The following is a 20,913-nucleotide window of genomic DNA, read 5'->3' as shown; positions in this document are numbered from 1 at the left end:
AATGATTATTAGTTTGAAATGTTACAGATCACGTTCTAAATTTTTGCAATTTACCACGAATTTCATAAAAAGAAAGTGTTATAGCCAATACTAAATAGTACAGTTGAGGTTTTGAATTTCACATTTATTAAAGACGTTTTTAGTTATTTACAATAGGTTTAATATTTTTATTTTTATTCATTCTTAGGACGTATTCGTATAGTTGAGAATTCGTCTTGGAAAAACTAAAGCTGATATGTTTGACTGCATATCTTCTTGTTTATGTGTATGTCCAGGCTAAATTGACATGTCCATTTCGGATGTGGCATAATCAGCGGTTGACCAAAATGGATGTGGCTGCCATACAAATAACGGAATGAGAGGACGAAGGACGATGACGCAAGCACAGACAGGACTCATGCAAGTTTCATGTTGCCACAACAGGACCTCTCAAGTCGTTACCTCTGTGTTCTTCATGTTGACGAGGGGCACTCAACTTACCCAACAGGTACGTACCGAAAAATCTTAGTTTACCAAAAGAAAGTATAGATGCGAAGAATTTGAAAACAATTTGGCTTTAGAAAGCCATTCTTAATTATTTATTTATATTTTTTAAAGTTAAGATTTTGTAAGCCTTACTTTGTGTCGTATTTCTTAATTAGGTACCCTATAACATTGTTATTTACTTTCCTTACATTTAAAGCGTATTCCATTTTTTATCTTCGCTATACTCTAACAATAACACTCAATGTTTAGAAAAGGAATACAATATTAATATTTATATTTAATTTAACTTTAAAAATATGAAGCGACATTTAATACTTATATTGTACATGTTTCCAATTTATTGACCGCTCACTGTGTTTTGTATATTTTACTGTTAGTGTAATCGCTCTTCGACTTTCTTAAACGGTTAATCTCTCACTCTCTCTCTCTCCATTTCACTCATTCCTTTGGCTTTGCGTGTGTCAAGTTGTTCGACTGTCAAAATAATTAACGAATTCGAGTTACAAGCTGTAAATGGAGGGGTACATACATATATACATGGCTTGAGAACAGAGAGGAGAGAGAAGGAGAGAAGTGCGACAATATCGACATCTAATATAAGAGAGGTAATTGAACTGCAAATTACACAAAAAACGGAGATTCTGCGAGAGAGTGATAGAGAGGTGAAAAAAATAGATAAAGGGAGATTGAGCGTCAGGTAATAAGCTGTCAAAATTACGTCTCCGAAAGAAAATGGTTCAATAAAACGTGAATGCAAGATAAAAAAATACGGAGGTGCCAACCAAGAAAAGCTGAAGCTGAAAATCCAAGAAAAGTCATGGCAACTAGGGCAGTTCCGATTTTATTATTGCTTGCTCTCCAAGATTTAATCAAAATTGCAGTTTTTTTCAGACAAAGCAACAACGTCACTTAATTTAATACGGTAAATGGCAGCAGTTTTTGTTGGTTAAAAGAGCTAAGCAACGTGAAAAAAATTAATATGAGTGATTTTTGTGTATTTAGTGGAGCTCTATTAAGTTCAAGCATCCAAAAAGGGTAAGCAAACTTTATTTGTTATTAATATTTTATTAAAGCCAACCAAAAATACAATTAGTTGGTCGTAAAATAGCCCTTTAACCATTGAAATATTTTAAGACATTGTTGAATATATATATCTATGAATATATTTAATCTATGGTTAACCCAACCCAGAAATTTCCATTTGATGGATAGCAGACTAAAAAATCGATAAAGAATTAAACAATAAGAACAACAGCTAACAATTTGAATTTTAAATTTGAGGAGTAATTTGGTGGCAGAAAGATAAAGTGGGGAGTAGTCTTAAAGTTTCATGGGGAAGCAAAATCAGTTGACACGAAAACTCAAAACTCATGCAGCTTGCAGCACGAATGCAATTTGAGAAGAAACACTAAGAAAAATATGTAGAGAAAGCGTACCTATAAATTTTTATTTCAGATCCCTATTTTAAGAATTGCATTTTTTTTTACAGATATACAGTAATGTACCCTAATCACATGAAAATATGGTTGTAAAGTGAGTAAATACTTTTGACTACCCCAGTTCATTATATTTTTTTAATACTTAATCTACCAAACCAAAATTTATTTTTTAAAAGAATGAAAAAGTGCTAGTGTTTTTTTAATTTTATAAAAATATATTGATCGTTTAAAGTTAAAATGAGTGAAATGTAGTGAAGTGTAGAAAAGACGGCGGATTGTTAGAGAGACAGGACAATTAAAAGTTCGAGTTGCATCCTTCTCATTATCGGTCGCCATTTCAGCATCGCGATGAAAATTCAAATTCGGAAAATTCAAACTATGTTTAGCACATGTATGTATGTCTTTGGACAATTTGCTTATTATAAGCTTGCCGGTCTTTAAAACGTATTAAATTATTTCTGCGCTTTCTATTTTTAAGTTTTAGAAATATCCAAGAATTTTAAGCCTTATAATAAAAAATCTTAAAAAAAACTACATAGTTTTTTGTAAATTAAGTCTTTTATGTTTGGTGCGGTTTCAATTTCCGATTATTCAAATGAATCCCGATAAACCATTAAATCTAATTGGTTTTACTCTTGAACAGTGTTGGTAATTCCAGCCACACACCCACCTGTGACACACACACACACACATAGGCACACTCACACTCACACGAGCATGTGCATCTGGTGCTGCCACATTTGCATAGCTCACAATTAGTTTTCTCATTATCGCAGATAATATTCGCCGCATTTGCGATAAGACCGAGACCCCTAACAATGGTGACCGCCTCCACATTAATATTATCGTAGTGCCTGTAATTGCCCGTCCCTCTCACACTCCCACGAAATGGCAGTGCCCATGCTTTGATGGTTTCAATTACTGCAAAATTACCGACCCGCGTCACCTTCGTCTTCACCGCCTTCGCCTTCCCAACTTTGACCCACATCCAATCCACAAATGCCTTTGTGTGCGGATTTTATGGCTCAGCTGATGCAACGATGCTAATTTACGCATTTAGTTAACCAGCACCATCACAATGGCCCAAAATCAAGCTTAATTTCGTAGTGTAATATCAAGAAAATAAAAGTCAAACAATGGAAAATCGAAGAATGAAACCCATAAGCCAAGTAATCCTGGTAAAATCGATTCATATTTTAAAGACGATATTAGGTAAGGGAAGTTCCTAAACTACCAAAAATTACGAATTCTTCTTACATCAGGGTTTTAAGATATATTTTTGTTATATACTTAAATAAAAATCTAAATTCTCATTCAAAAATACTTTCGCTAATATCTTCAAAAAAATATTACTTATACGACGTGTAGGTTAATAAAGATTTGGATTTTATTTGATACACTTTATACTTATTTTGCTTTTTTAAAACCAAAATTTAAGTCAAAATACAGACATTCGAGAAAATATCACTCATACGCACCGTATGCCAGGTTAAATCGTGTGTTTTTCTAGTTAACTAAAATAAATTTCTTTCAAAGTATTTATCAGATTTTAGCAGCAAAGAGCTAACAACTTACTGCTCTTAGAGGATTAATTATGGAGTGTATGCTGCCAATTTTCCACAACAATTTCTCAACGGAAACTCTTTCCGATATTGATAAGCGCAAAAATGTTGATTAATTAAGCGAATTACGGGAGTCATGCAGTGCAATTAAAATGTCAGCGCAGCCACAGAGTGTCGGAGATATATATAGCAATATATATATAGGCTCCTGGGCAAACTGTCCAGGATTGGGTTATGTAACGCTCTCTACTGTCCTTTTTTTTTATTCGCAGCTTGTCTCGGTTTTTTTCTTTCTCCACTCCCGTTGCGAATTCCCTCGCTTCGCGAATCTCCGCTCTGCGTGTGCAGCTCAAATTGTAATTAATGATGCAAGACAGCCGGCAGCCTCGTCCCCTTTCACACCCAGATCCCCCACAAATTCCCCCTTGCGGCCGCAGTCGGATCCAAACCGAAAATCTCTGCCTGGCCTTGTCATCCTGCCCCGCCCACTGTGTGGCTTCCGCCTCCCCTGGCTGTTGGTTTTATTCTACCCTGTAAATAGGGGGGTTTTCATCTTTGCGATCCCTTCTATTTGATTCATAGTCAATACTTCAAAAATAAATATATTTACCAGTGCTATACAAAGAACTAAGGTATTTAAATCACATTCTTAGTATGAAGCCAGTCTAGTAAGCCAGTTAGGCACTGATCTTGTTTGTGATCGTAGATTTTTTGTGATGCCTTTTTTAAATATTTCAAAGAGCTATACCCTATTGTTTGATTAACTTAGAGCATTTCCATCTTCGTTCAAGTATGCTTTTGCAATTTCGCCTGCTGTTTGTTTACTTAAATCATCGACGCGGTGCGCGTTTAAAACGCGTTTCTCATGCTTTTCGTGTAAATAAATGAAAAGTTCGTTTAATTCTCGTCGATTCTTTATGCGTTGAACAAGGAAATGGTGAAGCGGGCTGGAGAAAGAAGACGAGAAGGCGTGGGGGCGTGGTATGGTATCGTTTACTTTGGAAATGAAAAATTATGATTACATCAACAATAATCGAAATGCGCTTGTAAGCTGCTCTGTTGTTGTCTCTCTCGCTGTCCCTGTTCCTGTCTTTTTCGCTTTCTCTTTTCCCTTCCCGCTTTCTCTTGCAATTTCGTTCTTGCTTTCCGCACTCCAATTCTACACTTGAAAAATGTTTTTTTCAAATACAAATAAACTGAAGTAAGAAACTAAAATTTTATCTCCAAAATAAAATATATATATATAATTTAACAACTTTTTAATGATAACCAAAAAAACAAAATCATGTTTTACTTAAAATATTAAATTTATAGAGGTGTACCTCCTTCATTAACGTCTTTCTTTTAAGTTACCATATTTCATAAGAAATATATATTAATTATTTAGGTTTGTTTTGGTATTTCAATGTTTTCGCTCAGTGCATTGCTATCTTTCGGTTGGCACCCTTACTCCAGTCTTTTATTATTTTTGTTGCCATTTTCGTTGTGCTTTGCTCGTTTTGGCCATTTCTCTTCGTTCGCATTGCTGACTTGCAACGCTTTCATGCGTAGCATTCAATGGAGTAGAGGGGGTAAAGGGGGTAAAAGCAGGGGAGTTGGGGAGGGAGTAATGTGAACGTTCAATATTTGTGTTCAAAGTAAAAAATCGAGACGTTGCCTGGTCTTTCCGCTATTTCCCCACTTTCTCCGACGCGTTCAGCCAAATGTATGCAATGCAAAATCGGAAAAATGCGCGTGGCAGCACCTCAGCTTTCAGCTTTCAACTTTCGGCTTTAGCATCAAGCCCCCAGCCCAGGCTGCATCTCTCTTATCTGCCAGGATCCCCTACATTCCCCTGTTTTCCTTGCCCCACTGTGCACTGAAAGAAAATGTTTAGTTGCAGAAGAAGCTAAATATAGAATGATATTTTTGCCCTTTTTTCATTCCAGAAATAATTTTATTTGACTTTGTTTCTAAAAACCATTTTACCTAAATATTTTAAAAAATATTTATGATATGATGAAAAAGGGTTTGCAAAATGTTGTATTATAAATTGTAAAATTAGTCAAACATTTTTTTTTGTAAAAAATTAAAAAAAAAAGGTTTTTAATTTCCTGAATTTTTTTTTCTGTGATCGCTTTCTTTGGTAAAGTCTGAGCCATGCTTATAAATCAGCGACGTCTGGGAAAGGCGACAGGCGTTTTTCTTCCTTGCCCAATTGTTCAGCCCCCTATTCAGCTCCCATTTTCCACCCATTTTCTTTCACAATGCCAGGCCAGACACAAAACACAACAATTTTTGTTGCCTGCATTGCGGCGCCTCCAGAATTTTCGTATATATAGTAGTACCCCGACCATCCAAACCCCTTTTTATCCTCACTTTTGGGTTGGCTGCACTCGGCATTATGCTTTGCGTATTTGTCGCTTTATGAAGTCATCTTGGCGTAAAAGCAAATTTATGACCAACTTCACTTTATTTCTGTCAGTTTTTGGCCCAGCATAAAGATGGCCATCTCTTTGCCACTGTCTTTTTCGCTATCTTGCCGTTCTGCTGTTTTATATCTGGTTTATAAACTCCCAAGAATTGTGCATTAGCATTTGCTGGGGAATGTGTCAAATGGCGTGTATATTCCTTAAAAGCATATACCCAAAAAAAAGGTTTTGGTATTCTATAAAGCGATTTGAAATGCTTTATTTAATGTTTGCATTTGGATATAGATTACGAATTCAATTGAAATTCCATTTCAGATGGTATTCAAAATTTTGTTAAAAAGTTTGTTATTTTGAAGGAAATATTTGGCAAACAGTTAAATAGTTATTACTCGTAACTTATCTTTTGACTCGATTGATTCTCTATAAAAATTAAGTGCATATTTGTGTCTTTTTTATTGAGGAAAAACATAAAATAAGCATTTTATTATAAGTAATAATAAGATTTAATTTTTAAGAAGGAGCAGTTACTTTACTTTTGTTTTTGTTATTGCAGACTTTCTAAAAAAATATAAAATATAGTAGTTCTGATAAGTTCAGATTTGTATCAATAATATTTATACTCTGTAAAACAGTATATCATTATCAGCAGTAAAACAATATGACCAAAACTTATATCACTTTTCTAAAGTATAAAAACAATTTTAGTTAGTTAAATTACATTTGCTTATATCAATTTTCTCTGCTTTAAATCTGACCTTTAAAAGTTTTTAAGGCATTTAATTGGTTTGCGTTTTAATTGCCCTTTTTAAGAGCTGCAGAACCATTTGCACGTTCATTGTCTGACATCTCGCTGCATAAAGCCCGATAAAGCAATATCTTTGCGCATATATTAACAAACTCGCACAAAGGACTTCTGATATCCTACTTAAGCGGGCAGCGAGGCATTTGCCTTTTTCGTTGGCATTCGGCGCAATTGTCAGGCCAATTACGGGCCGCAATTATGCCGTATGAGCACATAAAAACCGGATACGCTGGCTACGCCGTTTTATGCCGGAGTCGCCGACCCTTGGGCCATAAAACTCTTAGCCCTTAGGGGTTATCATCGTGGCTTTGGGGTCCCCAGACTTTAGGGTTGACCTCGAAAATGACACCGAATCGTATGCAAACAGTAAATGAAAAGTCGTGAAAATAGGGAGGCTATATGTACTTTTTGTGGGTTATACGCCAGAAAAGTCAAGGGAATTTCGGTAAAAACTGAGATGAGACGAGAAGCGAAAGCTGCAAGTCGGCCCGAAAAAGTTATCAGCTTGTTAATTGCTTAACTTTTTCACTTCAACTTTTTTTATTCGTTTCAAGGAGCTGAAACGAGTCGCGAAGATAAAACCAAAACTGAACTGAAGGAGAGGTTGCAAGGGTGCTGGTGAAGTTACAAAAAGAGATGCAAATTGGGCTGCACTCTGAAAAAGATTTTAAAAATATTACGCTTCTCGCTTTTTATATCGAAAAAAAAGAAAAAAATTGCGAAAGTTGGTAGTCGTTTAAAGCAAACTCCTCCAGATTTATAAAGAGTTCGCTTATTTTAAGGTAAAAATTTAGCATGAAGTTCAATTTTAGCATTGAAGCATTAGCATTGAAGCATTCAGTAAATGCTGATAAATATATTATATATTTTTTGATGTTTCCATGTAGTTATTTTTCCTTTGAAGTGTAGTAAACTAGTAGTACTTTCTGTTTGTTCAAATTAAGATGTTTTAATTAATTTTGTTTTTTAATCATAAACTACATTGATTTTTAATGCTTTCTTTTAGCTTTTTGGTCAGTGTAAAATCTATTTCATTTTTGGTTGAACAACCACTTTTATTTTTCTTGTCCTTTCACAGAAATTAAAATGACAAATGGCAGAAGGCGACTGCAACTTTGACCCTTTCCCTGGCCCCATTTTTTGACCTCCGTTTTGGACTCGCCCTCTGTGACATTTGCTTATCGGACGCTTACAATGTCATAACACAGCCTCCAGAGTAAAGGAAGTTTTTGCTTCCCAAAAAAAGCAACGAAAAATCCGAGAAGTGGAAACTTTGCCCTCCTCTAATCTTGTGACAGGCCAAAAGCTGCTATACAACCTGCTCCTGTAATTAGGGTAGAGTTTTAAGCAAAAATGGGAAAAATTGAAAATCAATGCAGGCCACTAAAACTCTCATTACTCATATGCCGTGAAGGTTGGGATCTGGCGCCTCTGTCCATAAAAAAAAACCCATTAAAGCCATTTAAAAGTTTCCCTAATCTGAGCAGCGAAAGGTTAACTTCTATACTATATAGGTATATAGACAGTGTTTTATGACTTTTGGCTCGTTTCGCTTTCTCCTCCGTTTTATTGGCCCGCCCAAATTGATTAAAAGATCAATGATTATGTGCCTGTTTAATGGTTCGCTGCATTTCATTTAATTTTTTTGTGCTTTTAATTTTAGTTGAGATTTTCACAGGTCGTTATGTGAAATAAAAGGTTTGGGTAGCCGAAAGTCCAAAAGATAATAAAAAGAAAGAATTTAATTGGATCGAAAAAGGTTGACCAAATTATAATTTTTTGTTTTAGGGCACTAAAACCTTCGTTTCCAAAAGGGGAAAACTTAAAATAGGTTTAATATATATTTTAATATTTTGTTTTAAACAATAATAATTACATGAATTTAAAAATGGAAACATGTCATTTTAAAATTTTAAAACTATTTTATTCAAATATTCAAGTCAAGGTATTATTCTTAACCTTCTTATCCTTACAAACAAAATTAATTTGCTTTCATGCTTGGCATTTCTGACAAAACGCTCAAATTTTCAAACTGTTTTGATGGCTTCATATAATCTCTCACGTAACCGAAGAGTAAAAGTTTGAGAAAGTATTATCGCAGCATTAAGAGATACCAACGAACCCCTTTCAAAACTTGATTCAGCTTTTTCCCAAGAAAAACAAAGACCATATATGTATAGATAAAAAGAGCAACGCTTTCGTTCTCTAAAAAAAAAACACAATGTGAAAAGCAGACAATTGCGATAAATGCGATGGGGGGAAAAGTGTTTGAAAAATCATTGAATTCCCGCAACGTGATGCAGAAAGTTCGCATATTTTTCTTGCTCGCACACGTTCGTCCATTTCCTGCTCACATATGCATACATTTGGCGTGATAAATAAAATGTTTAAGCACACATTTTGAATCCATTGTGTAGATTTGACTTTGAATGCTCTGCTCTAGCTTTTTGGCCCTCTTAACCCCTTTTCCCCTCTTTTTCCCCCCTTTCCCTTTTACGTGACGCAACAGACAACGATGACGACAGCAAAGACATCTTGATGCTGCCACTGCAACTGCTTCAGTTTTAGTTGTTGCCCCTTCTGCAATCGCTTTTCCAAACTCGAAAGATCTCTTGAAACTCGAATAGTCCATACCTTAAAAGATTTTAAAGTTTTTGAGCCAGATTTTATTTCAATTTATTTACTAGTTCGAAATGAAGTTATAATTAAATAACTCTTATTACTTACTAAGTCAACTTTAAGCTTTAAACTTTCACAAAACCCAATATACCCTTTCTAAACAATCGATACAGGTCATTCGAACTCCAAAAACTTAACCATCGTAAGCACACTTTACGTATTCATCGTTTCATCTATATTCTGTGTGCCATTTTCAATTGCAATTTTTTGCAGCATTTGCTGCATTTGACATGACACAGATACGCAGGACGAAAAGGAAAAGGAAGTCTCTGATGCGCAAAGGAAACCGAAATCTTAACTAAGAAAATTTCAAGAAATTTCAAGAATTTTCTTATGCACGCGGCATTTGTGTTGCGCTTGGATGTTATTTTGGTTGAATTTTGCTTGGTTAGTAATGTCTCTTACACACGCTAATGAGCAGAATAATTAATGATGTTCCTCCGTCGTCGTCGTCGTCGGCGTATGTTTTTCCTGCTTGTGGTAACATTTTCCATGCCATTTGGCAGAAAGTTTCACTTGACAAACTTGAAGTAGTTGGCACAGAAAGCGGAATTCATCACAGGCTTCTCCGGCTGGCCTTAATAAGCAGTTAATTTCATAGTTTTGCCCAACAGTTTTTCTCGCCGGCAGCTTTCCCGCATTAAAAGTTGGGAAAAACAACATGGCCAACATGTTGGCTTCTGTGTTTGGCTGTACAGAATTTCCATCGTGGCATTTTTTCCCATTTTCATTCATTATGCTGACGCTCGGTCGGTAACTCTTCATTCGTTCAACTTAATTTACGTTTTATAACTTTTGCAATCATTACATGTTGCATTTATTTTCTCTTTCCAGCAGCTCAGTGTTCCTCTCCTCTAACTTGTTGTTTTTCTCCGCTCATTTCTGTTATTTATTCGTCGTTTTTTTTTTTTTGCTTCCAGCCGGCTTCCATGTGTGCATAAACCATTTAGTAACAATTTTCGCTTTGGCAAAGTTTTTTTTTTCTCGGTATATGGTAATGCCTTGGGTGAGGGGGAAAAACTGGGAAATTGATAAACCATAGAGATACTGTCTGGAGGATATTAAACTCACAAAACTTGCGATCAGATCGGGGCTTCACTAGCTAGAGTTTAGCAGCATGCGCTTAATTAACTTTGTATTTGGAGTGCTTTTTATGGGTTGTTTAAAAAGTTTTAGTTTTGGTTGTGTAATTTCCTATTTATTTTAGAATTTGAACATGCTTAATATCAAGACTATAATATTAAAAAGTTGTAAAAAAAACTAAAGGCACTCATTATGAATTATTTACAAATATAACATTATTTTATTTTTTAATAATTATAGATAAACGCATCATGCATATAAATCTTAATTTTTCTTATAAATAAAATTAATGCTTACATTTTATAAATGTTTGAATAGAAACTCAATTAGTTGCTTAAAAATGTAGTTTAAAATATAATGAATATTTATTGTAGTTTATTTGCATGGAAGTTATATTATCATAAAATATATAGTTGAAACCTTCTTTACAGTTTTGGCTTTATTTTTTATTTAACAACATTTATAACAACATTTTTGGTCACTAAAAGATTGTCTTTTCAAAATTCTAAACATTTATCAATTTTTTGGTAATACTTTAATATTTATATTTTAACCACATCTTAAAATTCGATTAAATCCTATTTGCTGGGTATCAAAGCTGAGTGCAAAACTTCCCTTTTTATTTCCGTCGGAAAGCTCATTTTAATTAACCGATAATTGTGGAAATGGGAGAGCGAGTCCTCCGCCCACATGTAGTATACTTATTGGCTTACAAATGGAAAAATAGAGAGGGGCAAATAATTTCCATCGCTTACCAATGGGTAAACAGAAATTACAAGCGAGCTTGTTAGGTGAAAGTCACATTGTTGGCTGCCTTATGGATTGACTCCTGTTTTTCTCCCCCTTCTTCTATTAACTGCATTGGATTTTTCTCTTGGATTTTTTTTCTTGGCTTTATCCCGGCTGAGACTTCTTGGCGTAAGTGAACTTTTAGTAACTGCTACAAATCTGCGAGCAGGCAGCTAGTTAGCAAAGGCTTATCACACAGACTCAGAAAACACACACACATACACACACACAGATACAAACCCATACACAATCAGTCAGACAATCTTTCTCCTGCTCGCATGTGTGAAATGACAGCCATACATCACAGTGCATGGAATGGAATGGAATGGAGGGACGAGTATCCTGTACTCTGCCATGGAACAGGAACAGCAGACACTTCATAATGACACCGAAGTTGTTGGATACCTGAGTTCTTGTCTCTTTCCTCAGTGCGATTTCCCGACAAGTCCTTGAATATATATCTGTCTGTACCCGTGCCACCTCACCGCCCTCTGTCACATCCCACATGGCTATGAATTACATTTACGTAACGTAAGCTTTGCCAACGTAATCGCAACATGACAACAAGTAATGAGCTTTGACACGCCCTCATCCCTGTTGCTTCTCGAAAAAGAAAAACTCCTCCTATCTCCATCGCTCTATTCTGCTGGGCATATGACTTACGGACAGACTACTTAGCATTTCTTTATACCCGAAATGAAATCAGGTGAGAATACTGAGCGAAAAACTGATCAGTTTTAGAGTTTAAAAGTTTTTTATTTTAAATAAAGGAGTAAAAATAGACCTGTTCAAAAAGTAGTAAAAAAAACTCCGAAGAAGTTGCAATATTTGTATTGCTAGTACTTTTTTCTGAAATTTGTCATTCTAAACATATTTGTTAGTTTTCTTGCAGTGCATCTCCGCCTTGGGTCCGAAGCTATTTCTCATTTCTGGCACCCACACAGTCGGCGGCTCTATCTCGATGCCTCACAGCCTTCCCTCCTCAATTTTTCCCCAGTGAAGGTGTCGGTTAAATCATAGCAAAAGTATCTGCAACTTGACTGAGGAAAAGCAGCGATTGCAGTTGGAGAAAAGCAGAGCCGAGCAATGTGGGCAGATAAGAGGGTGTGGCAGCAGCGAGTTGATAAGCATCTGTGCACTTCATTTTTGCACTTTTCTCAAGTCCTTGCAGCAATTTTATTACAAGCAACTTAAAACCCTGGTCCTTCCTACTACTACTACTTTGCCATCCCATTCTCATCAGTTTTTTGCCACCCCCCCACATTTTGCTCCTGGGCAACTTTGTCGCCCATCCTGCTGAATTCCTTCTGGATCCTTCTTATTTATTTGCAATTGCAATGACAGCGCGCCATCGTCATCCGGCTCGTCCTGGTATTTACTCAAGTGTGAGCATCGCAGCAGACCCTTCTCTGCTCCTCCACAGCACAGCCGCTGGTTGAGATTTAAACTTCTTACACACACATTTTGAATGGGCAAGTTGCAAAGTGCCAAGTCCATTACCAAGACACTGTCCGTCCGTCCGTCCGTTTGTCCGTCCGGAGAGAGCTGACAAACGGACGGACAGCGAGGATAACACAGCCTGACACTGACTTAACCAAGTCCTCAGTCTCAGTTTCCGTTCCATGGGTCCTTGCCCCCGTTTTCTACTCCTTGTCAATCGGCATTAAAATCACAAAACAGCCGTGTGAAGAGGTGACAGGCTACACGGTAAATAAAGAGTACTAATATTCGATTTTGGGTTTTAAAAGTAATTAAAGCGAATAAATATAAAAAGGTTTTTAGAAGCACCAAAGATGATAATAAGAAATGAAAATTATGTAGTTAGTTTTTGGCGACCTTTCCAAATTATATTAGTTGCTAGCTATTAAATATTAATGGAAATTATTTTAAGGCCAAAATTCCAGTAGCTGGGAACATCCCAAATACAATATTAAATTAGTAAATATATATTTTAATATATATATATATATATAAATATATTTCAATATATTTAGAAATTACTAAATTTTTAAATAAGTGAAGGATTTAAAAAACACAAAATGGCAAAGATATATTTTTAAGGTACAGTGAAAATATTAAAAGAATTATAAGCCAAGCAAAGGTTTTAACTAAGAACATCCTAAACCAAATATAAACATCCAAGAAATTGACATTAAAGACACCCCCCTTAAAACCATCAAAAACTGGCGCACCTATTTATTAAAATTGATTAAGTCTGAGGCCGTAGGTAACTAAATTTCCATATCAATGAGATCCATTTTTCACCGCAGTGCACGAGGCAGGGAAATATATAGTAGATGGACCACCTGCCGTCGTTCCGCTTTTCAAATCCTTTTCCCACGGAACTGAACTTGATATGAAAGTCTTGAAGTGGCCAACGGCAGCTAAAAGAAAAATTGTTGCAGAATTGCAATAACTCACACCGAATGGAAAGTGCCGCAGAAAAAAATGACTAACCGGCGGAGGAGAGTAGCCAAATGATAAATAGCAGCGACTGATAGGTCCTTCCCTCTTCTGAAATACTGAAATCCGAAACTCCCTGCCATTTCACATCCCCACTTCTCAGGTTGACTTTGTGGAACTGAGGGGCACACTCTTCACATACTTGAAGATTTATGTTGCGCATCAATTGCTTTGAGAACTTCGTTTTGGGTTGGAAATGTGGGTGGGATGGTGATGGTGATGGCGAGTGCTTACCGGGTAATGTCTATCTGCGCTTTTAATGCCAGCGTAATTTATGAAATGAAGTATGCATATATTTTGAATGACTTTGACTTTACAAGTGGCTCGGTCTTAGGGGCAGGTTTGAATTGCAAGTTGACAACTCTTTGATTCGGTTTTGGGTGGGGGCTAGATGTATGTGTCTGACTGTCTACTGTCTACTGTCTACTGTCTACTGCATGTTCTTGCCTAAAGTGCGTTTGAGTTTGGATTTTGAATTTCGAAATTTAATTTTATTTTAGTCAGAGAGTAATTTGAGTTTTTTCTAATAAGAGAAACTTTAGAAAAACATTTAGATAATTTTATATTTATATAAATATATCGAACTAACTTTTATATTTAAAAAAAATTCAGTGTTAATATTCGCCTTTTGTGGTTTTAGGCTCTTATAATTCAAACCTATTTTTTGTATGTGTTATTTTTGCCTGCAGCCTGAATAAAATATTTTAGTCCCAGGGCAATATAGAGTCAGATTATATTCTGAAGAGTGCTTCAATTCAATGCAAGCAAAAATTTATCCAATTAATAATTGCATTGCATTTTCAAGAAACCAATTTAAATGGAAAACTGGGTGATGAGATACACCATTTAAGCTAACCTTGCAAAAGTTCGACAGAGTGCCCAAATAAACACTTGCAATTATGGTCATTCATTTTAAATCGACTGAAAATATATTATTTCCTCAATATTAGTTTGCCTTAAACTCTTAAATTTGAAATAATAAATTAATTTTTTAGCGGCTTAAAGTTTTTTACAATGGTAATATATATGAGGAAACATGCAGTGATTGAAAGCAATCATCACAACACATTTTTCTTCTTTTGAGTATTCTCCATTAAAAATAGTTCATATTTTTAAGCATTTAGAAGACTATATATTCGCTTTTAATTATTATAAAAGAAACTTTAATTTTTTACATATTTTTCGCAGAAGAGCAGTATCTATTTGTCTTCAACTGTATAAGACTAACTGACTTGGGTAATTAAACGAAATAAGTGCTCCCCTTATTCCTTTGCAAACTATTAATTTTGCGCCAACCTTTTCAGGTTTACTCAAGGGTTAATTTCTCAATAAGCTGTTGGGTATCTCTGTCATTTAATCGCTCACCTTTCACCTTTCGATGACTTGCTCTCGAGCTCAGCTCATTCGTTCCGTCAATGGCTCAATCATTCATTGCATCACTCACTCAATCATCGATTTGTTTGCTGCTTGGCGAATTTTCTTAAGCGAATTAAGATCATTTCCAACCAATTGATTTGCCCAAGAGCTTGTAGGGCATGTGGGTATATGGTATATGGGTGCCTGGGAAAATGTTTTGTAGAATGTGTGCGTACCTTTTTAATTAACATAAAAATCTAATTTGCAGCACTTTGACTTTGATGGCGACAGCTGCCGCTTCATTCAGTGGGAGTGTGATGAAAACAGCTTAACCTTATGGCCAACGATGTGTGCCATAATGTTTTCCCCTCTAGCCCTATTCTCCCCGCCCCCTCCCCCTCCCTCTCACTCTCCCTTTCTCCCATTCTCCCGTTCTCCGTTTCCCCGATTCTCTGATTCTCTGTCAGCGGCAGCGCTTTCTGACATTGGCTTAGACAAGGCCAAAAGCTTACCAAAACACCTACCTGCAGCTGGTCATGATGGCCAACGTTCCTCACATCCTCGGAACTGCGGCATATCCTCATCCAGACACTGCAAAAAATAATGAACTTTTTTGTATCAATAATAATATTGTCTGAAAAATAGATTATTCAACTTAAACCGGATTATTTTCAACGTTTTCTGAGTCTGTGTGCATAATTTTCAAATAAAGCGTTTTCAATCAAACCAAATTTCCTAAGATGGCTTATGCTTATCTATTAAGAAATTTGGGGCTTAACAAATGTGTTTTGGATTGCATTTGAAATGTATTTGTGACAGAGTGGAACTTTAAATGTGTTTAATAAACAATGTTATTCATGATTATTATTCAATGTTTCGAACATTTATCGGAATTGGGCATTTAATTATTAAATTTGAAATAACCGCTTAAAATCAATAAAAATAAGTCGACTTATTTATGTTTCATTTTCCTTATATAATTAGAATGAATAGCAGCTAATAAACAGACTTACTATTTAAGTCTAGACCTTATATTTTGGCCTAAAAAATAGGTTTTTCATAAATTTCTCTCTGTGCATTCCATTGCTATTTCCACAGCTACATTGTCGTTGTCGTTGTAGGTGTCCTCGGCACATTAGCGACATTTACACGTCGCAGCAATTTCAAACAGCAGCCGTCAGGGCTCATTCCCTTTCCCCCACTCCCCCGAAAACCCCTATAGCTTTCCTCCGCTTTGATACAACTTACAACCCCAGCATGCAGTCAGTCATAATCATTTTCATTGTCAACATTTTGCCGACACATGACAAACAGCAAACGAGAAAAAGTTGTTTTTATTTTGTTTGTCATCTTTTTAAGATTGCTCATTAGAAGCAATTAGCTGGGTTACATAAAAAACGAAACGGAAAGTGGGTAGAAGAAGTTAGTGCCCATTGTCATTTAAATAAAATACATATTTACAGCAATGCAAATTTGATAGCCACTTTCAGCAATTTTCGCACTTTTCATTTTGGCTGAATTAAATTTCCAGCAGCGTGTTGGTGAAGAGGGATGAGGAGGGGGGTTTAACCAACAATGACAATGACCACTTGTCGTTGGCAAACATTTGTCGAAATGACCGCAAAATGAAGGCGAAACCAAACAAAAAAAATTAAAATGTCTTTTATTTAAAACGAGACAGACAACCGGATTGCAGATTGTACCGACTAAATAAAAACTAAATAACAATGGAAAAAATATAACAAAATTCAAAAGGGTTTAATTGTAATCTTAAAATTGACAATTTACATAACTTACAACTAAAATTAATACAAAATACACATGTATAAACAATAAAGAAAACATACCATTTTTAAATCACTGACTCGCTTAGTTTCAAAATTTATTACCCTTTTAACAGTCAACCATTTGGTTTAACTGATTTAAAAATTAAAGTAATACCCCTTAATTTTGCGGACAGGTGAGAGTTTGGTGGATAAACCGCTTCTCACGCCGTTTTCCGGCGCAATGGTTTTATGTAAATTTAGTCATTTGCCACAACATTCACACACACACAAGTGGCCAGTGGCCACGCCTCCTGGGCTAACTCTAGAAACTAGAATTTGCATTTAAATCTCATTAGTTTTTAATGGTTTCAGGTCCTCTAGGTTTTTTGTTTTTTTTTTTGTTGCCTGTTTTGGTTGTTTGTTCTGAAACTGACAACTTTGCGCTTGCTCCCATTTTTAGTGTGCCATTTCCGGCGGAAAGCCGCAAAATAACCCCCGTCCCCCAGCATCTGCCATAATTGAAGGGGATGCAATGAATGTGTTGCCATTTTGTTTTGTATTTATTTAATGAAATTGCATGCGAAACATATGTTGCACACCCACACACGCACACGAATTCAAAAACAGGGGCAATGCTATACATCGTAGCATACTTTCCAGCTGTGAGCTGCACTTGACTTCTAATGACTCTATTGCGCATTTGTTTGCCAATTTCAGCTATTTCTGTTGGCTGCTAGCCCTTGGCTATGGTTTGGGTTCCGTGTTGAGGATTTTTGTGTTGTATATTAACAATATGGTGTCGTAAGAATTGTTCAAACATTTGATAAAGCTGCTGGGTTTTTTTAATCAGTAAGCTTATTTTATTTTTTAAAAGATAATAAAGACTACTTCATTTACTATGATAATATTATTAAGCTTTTTATTTAAAATTCCCAAAATCTTAATTTATTCATCAGAAAAAAAACTAAGCTAGAAGCATTTATTTAAAAACAAATGTTCATAAGTCTTTGTGATCTTATAAAATATATTGATTAAATCTTTTTATTTATTTCTTACTTCAAGAATACTATAAAAATTTGTAAATAAGCCAAATGTATAAAAACGGCAATTATGAATGTGACATAAATATTTTAGACATCACCTTTATATAATTAGGGTTATAGGGCTTAAAACGCTTTAAACATTTTTATCTAGAAAACAGGAAACATTTAAAGACTTCTTGATACATACGTATAATATTCATAACAAAGCCATCATCCTGTTCCTCCCATAAAGGTCATCTGGCAGTCATTATGTCTCACCTGTTCACATTTCTCGCATCGCATTTCTGTCTGAATATTTTAACATAATTGCCATGTAAGCGAAATGTACAACTTTTATTGTTGTAGTGGCGTTGTTGGCTTTAGTCTTTTTATATTTTAGGCCAATTTATTTGTGCCGCCGCCAGTGGCATATGAATATGCGGCATTGTTTACTGGCTTAATTTGCATTTGTCTCTCATTGTGCGATGTCTGGGTTTTTCCCGAGTGCATTGGCCCCACGGTCCATGATTATTACACCCATATTTGTGTACATAACATAAACACACATTTATACATGAACATTTTTTGTCAACCGTGTAAGTGTGCACTGAAAAATTTGTTTCCTACATCCTTAAGTTCATCGGATTTTGCTTTGCAAACATAATATGGTCTTTGTAGTTTTTGTAATGGTTTCTTAGTAAACCAATGTTTATTTGTTGCTTTGTATGTTTTCATTGGTTTCTATATCAAGTTGTCAATTATTTTTAAAGTGTGCGCATTAATGTCGCTTTGAATTCACTTCAGATCGCACTTTTTGTTGAACTGTGGCTGTTTAAATTTTCAATTCGCATGCAATGACTTAATTGTTCATAATTTTGTTATCAGATTAACACAAATTCCGCTTAACGATAATGGCTTCATGCAGTTTATGGCCAGTGCGTGCAAAGGATTCGCGGGCAGGACCCTCGGCTTAACCATTATCAGCTGCACGACAGTCACTTTGACCCCCAACCCGTTTGTACATTGGCTCCTGCTTTTCTCGGGGGCCATTGGATTTTATCGCAGGACAACGCTGATTAAATATCAACGTAATTTATTATTCAAATTAAGTTTATCGGCGAACAAAAGGCAGCAGCTCACGGTGGGTGGCTCCGATGAAATGAAATGTTGAGTGGTCGGGTGGCTTATCCTGCTCAACGGGAGCGTGGATGTGTTGTATAATAAATTTGATAGGTATGTCGCGCGGGTGTGTTCCAAATTGACATATCGCTTTCACACAAACACATACTCACCATACACTCCATTTTGAATGCGAGCAAACAAATTAGCCGGAATACACGCACACACTTGCCAGAGCACACACACAAATGCGAATTTTGACGCTCAGCAGGTTTTATCAAAAATGCATTTGTCATTATAAATGCAACGTGGCCGACCTGCACTCAACGTGCTTGACTCACTCTTACTCTCATTTCGGGGTAAATTAAATTGGCCATTCATTATTAAGCAAATTATGGACAGGTGCTAATAATTGAAACAAAAATATATTAATCTGGAGGCTGAGTAAGTGCTGGCTTGCAGCCTAAGAAATTAGTTTGAAGCCTATTAATTTTATCCTCATTAAACAATTCAAAATATTAAAAATCTTATTGGAAAAATAAAATTTTTGTAAATAAAAATTATGTTGAATAAATAATATAATTTATATAATTAAATAAAAAAACATTTCCTCTTGAAAATATTTTTTGACCATATTTGGCTCAACAACATTATTTTATTTTAAGTAAGCCTGCGTTTTAATATTTTTTAAAGTGAAATTTAAATTTAAGTTTAAAAAAAGAGCATTTAAACATCCGGTAATTAACAAACATGTTTGGCAAGTTGTTTAATTTTCAATTATAAATTCATATAAATTCAATGGTCGACGCGCGGCGCCTCAACTCTCCGTGGCCATTATACCACTCAGCCACGCCCCTCCGCCTTTCTGCCGCCGTGACCCATGACCTGGGGCGTTTGACAATGGACGCCGTAATAGAGGTATCGCCATTATGTTGCCACAGCTGCCACACAGAAAAATAGCAACTAGAATTCAAATTGATAAACGCAAACCTAAAAAATAGTCTGTATCGCAATTCGAGGACAATGTCAAATTTCTTAAAATATGTATATAATTATAATGATAATTCCAAAAGCATATAAATTTATCTAGTCCAAAATGTTATGAAAAGCCATCACAAAAATTATCAAATGATTATTATTTTTTCCTGTGTATGGCTAGATTTGTGTGCCACGGTCAAAACGTGTTCAATAATTTTGTCAATAAAATGTCAGAGCAGGCACGAAAAAAAGTAGGTGGCCACTGTGTTTGCCGCAAAAAATGGACTGTTTTATGTATATTTCTCTTTTGCGTACTTTTTTTCGGGCCTGGTAGTGCGGCCTACAAATCGTCCCCTGAATGCGGTTAAAACTGTCAGGCCATAAGTTTACACAGGTTGAGGTGTGCTTTCTCTTTCTCTTTCTCGTTTTCTTTTTTTTTTTTTTCGGTGTCCTCCTGCTCGCACATTACACTCATTGTGTTTATGGCATAAATTTGCATGTTTTTCACGTAAATTTTTCAATTTCAATGGACGCTTTCGATCCTTTTGGTCGAGGGTCCTGTCCATAGGCCTTTTGTGTTAGGTGGGATATTGTTGGGAGATGTTAAACAAAATTTAAAGCTGAATAAAGTTATCACCGTGTGGCAGATCGTATCGTATCGGTCTAAAAGGGTTAACATTTAAACGTGCCTTAGGTGTCGTTGGATACTGAACACTAAGTTAAAGCTATACAAGGAGATTCTGGGCTCAGATTTATGAATTTATAATATTAACAAAGCAAGAGCCTGTCAAGTATAAATGCTAATCAATTAAATGGAGGCATTATGAATTAAACAAAAAATAATACAGTTAAGATCATGTTTTCCTATTTAAATTGATTGTTAAATGGCTTTGTACTCCATTTATGATTTTAGTTCTAATTATTGAAGGGCATCAAGGCACTATTCACTTTTCAAATT

The 20,913-nt window shown here is 35.6% G+C and overlaps 1 long non-coding RNA gene across 3 annotated transcripts in view; it reads left to right on the top strand.

Moving 5' to 3' along the window:
• The first annotated feature begins 1,068 nt into the window (after positions 1-1,068).
• The window catches only part of LOC128253502 (uncharacterized), a 99,039-nt gene continuing 79,194 nt past the window's right edge, over positions 1,069-20,913 (top strand). For 2 of the 3 annotated variants that reach the window (XR_008267458.1, XR_008267460.1), the window contains exon 1: positions 1,069-1,521. This is a non-coding gene — a long non-coding RNA (uncharacterized LOC128253502). Of the gene's footprint in view, positions 1,522-1,975; positions 2,020-20,913 lie in introns of all 3 variants that reach the window. The other variant, XR_008267459.1, reaches the window with a different exon arrangement.

Source organism: Drosophila gunungcola, assembly GCF_025200985.1.
Source record: "Drosophila gunungcola strain Sukarami chromosome 2L unlocalized genomic scaffold, Dgunungcola_SK_2 000037F, whole genome shotgun sequence".
NCBI classification, from domain to species: Eukaryota; Metazoa; Arthropoda; class Insecta; order Diptera; family Drosophilidae; genus Drosophila; species Drosophila gunungcola.
This window is presented reverse-complemented; position numbering and strand designations above follow the sequence as displayed.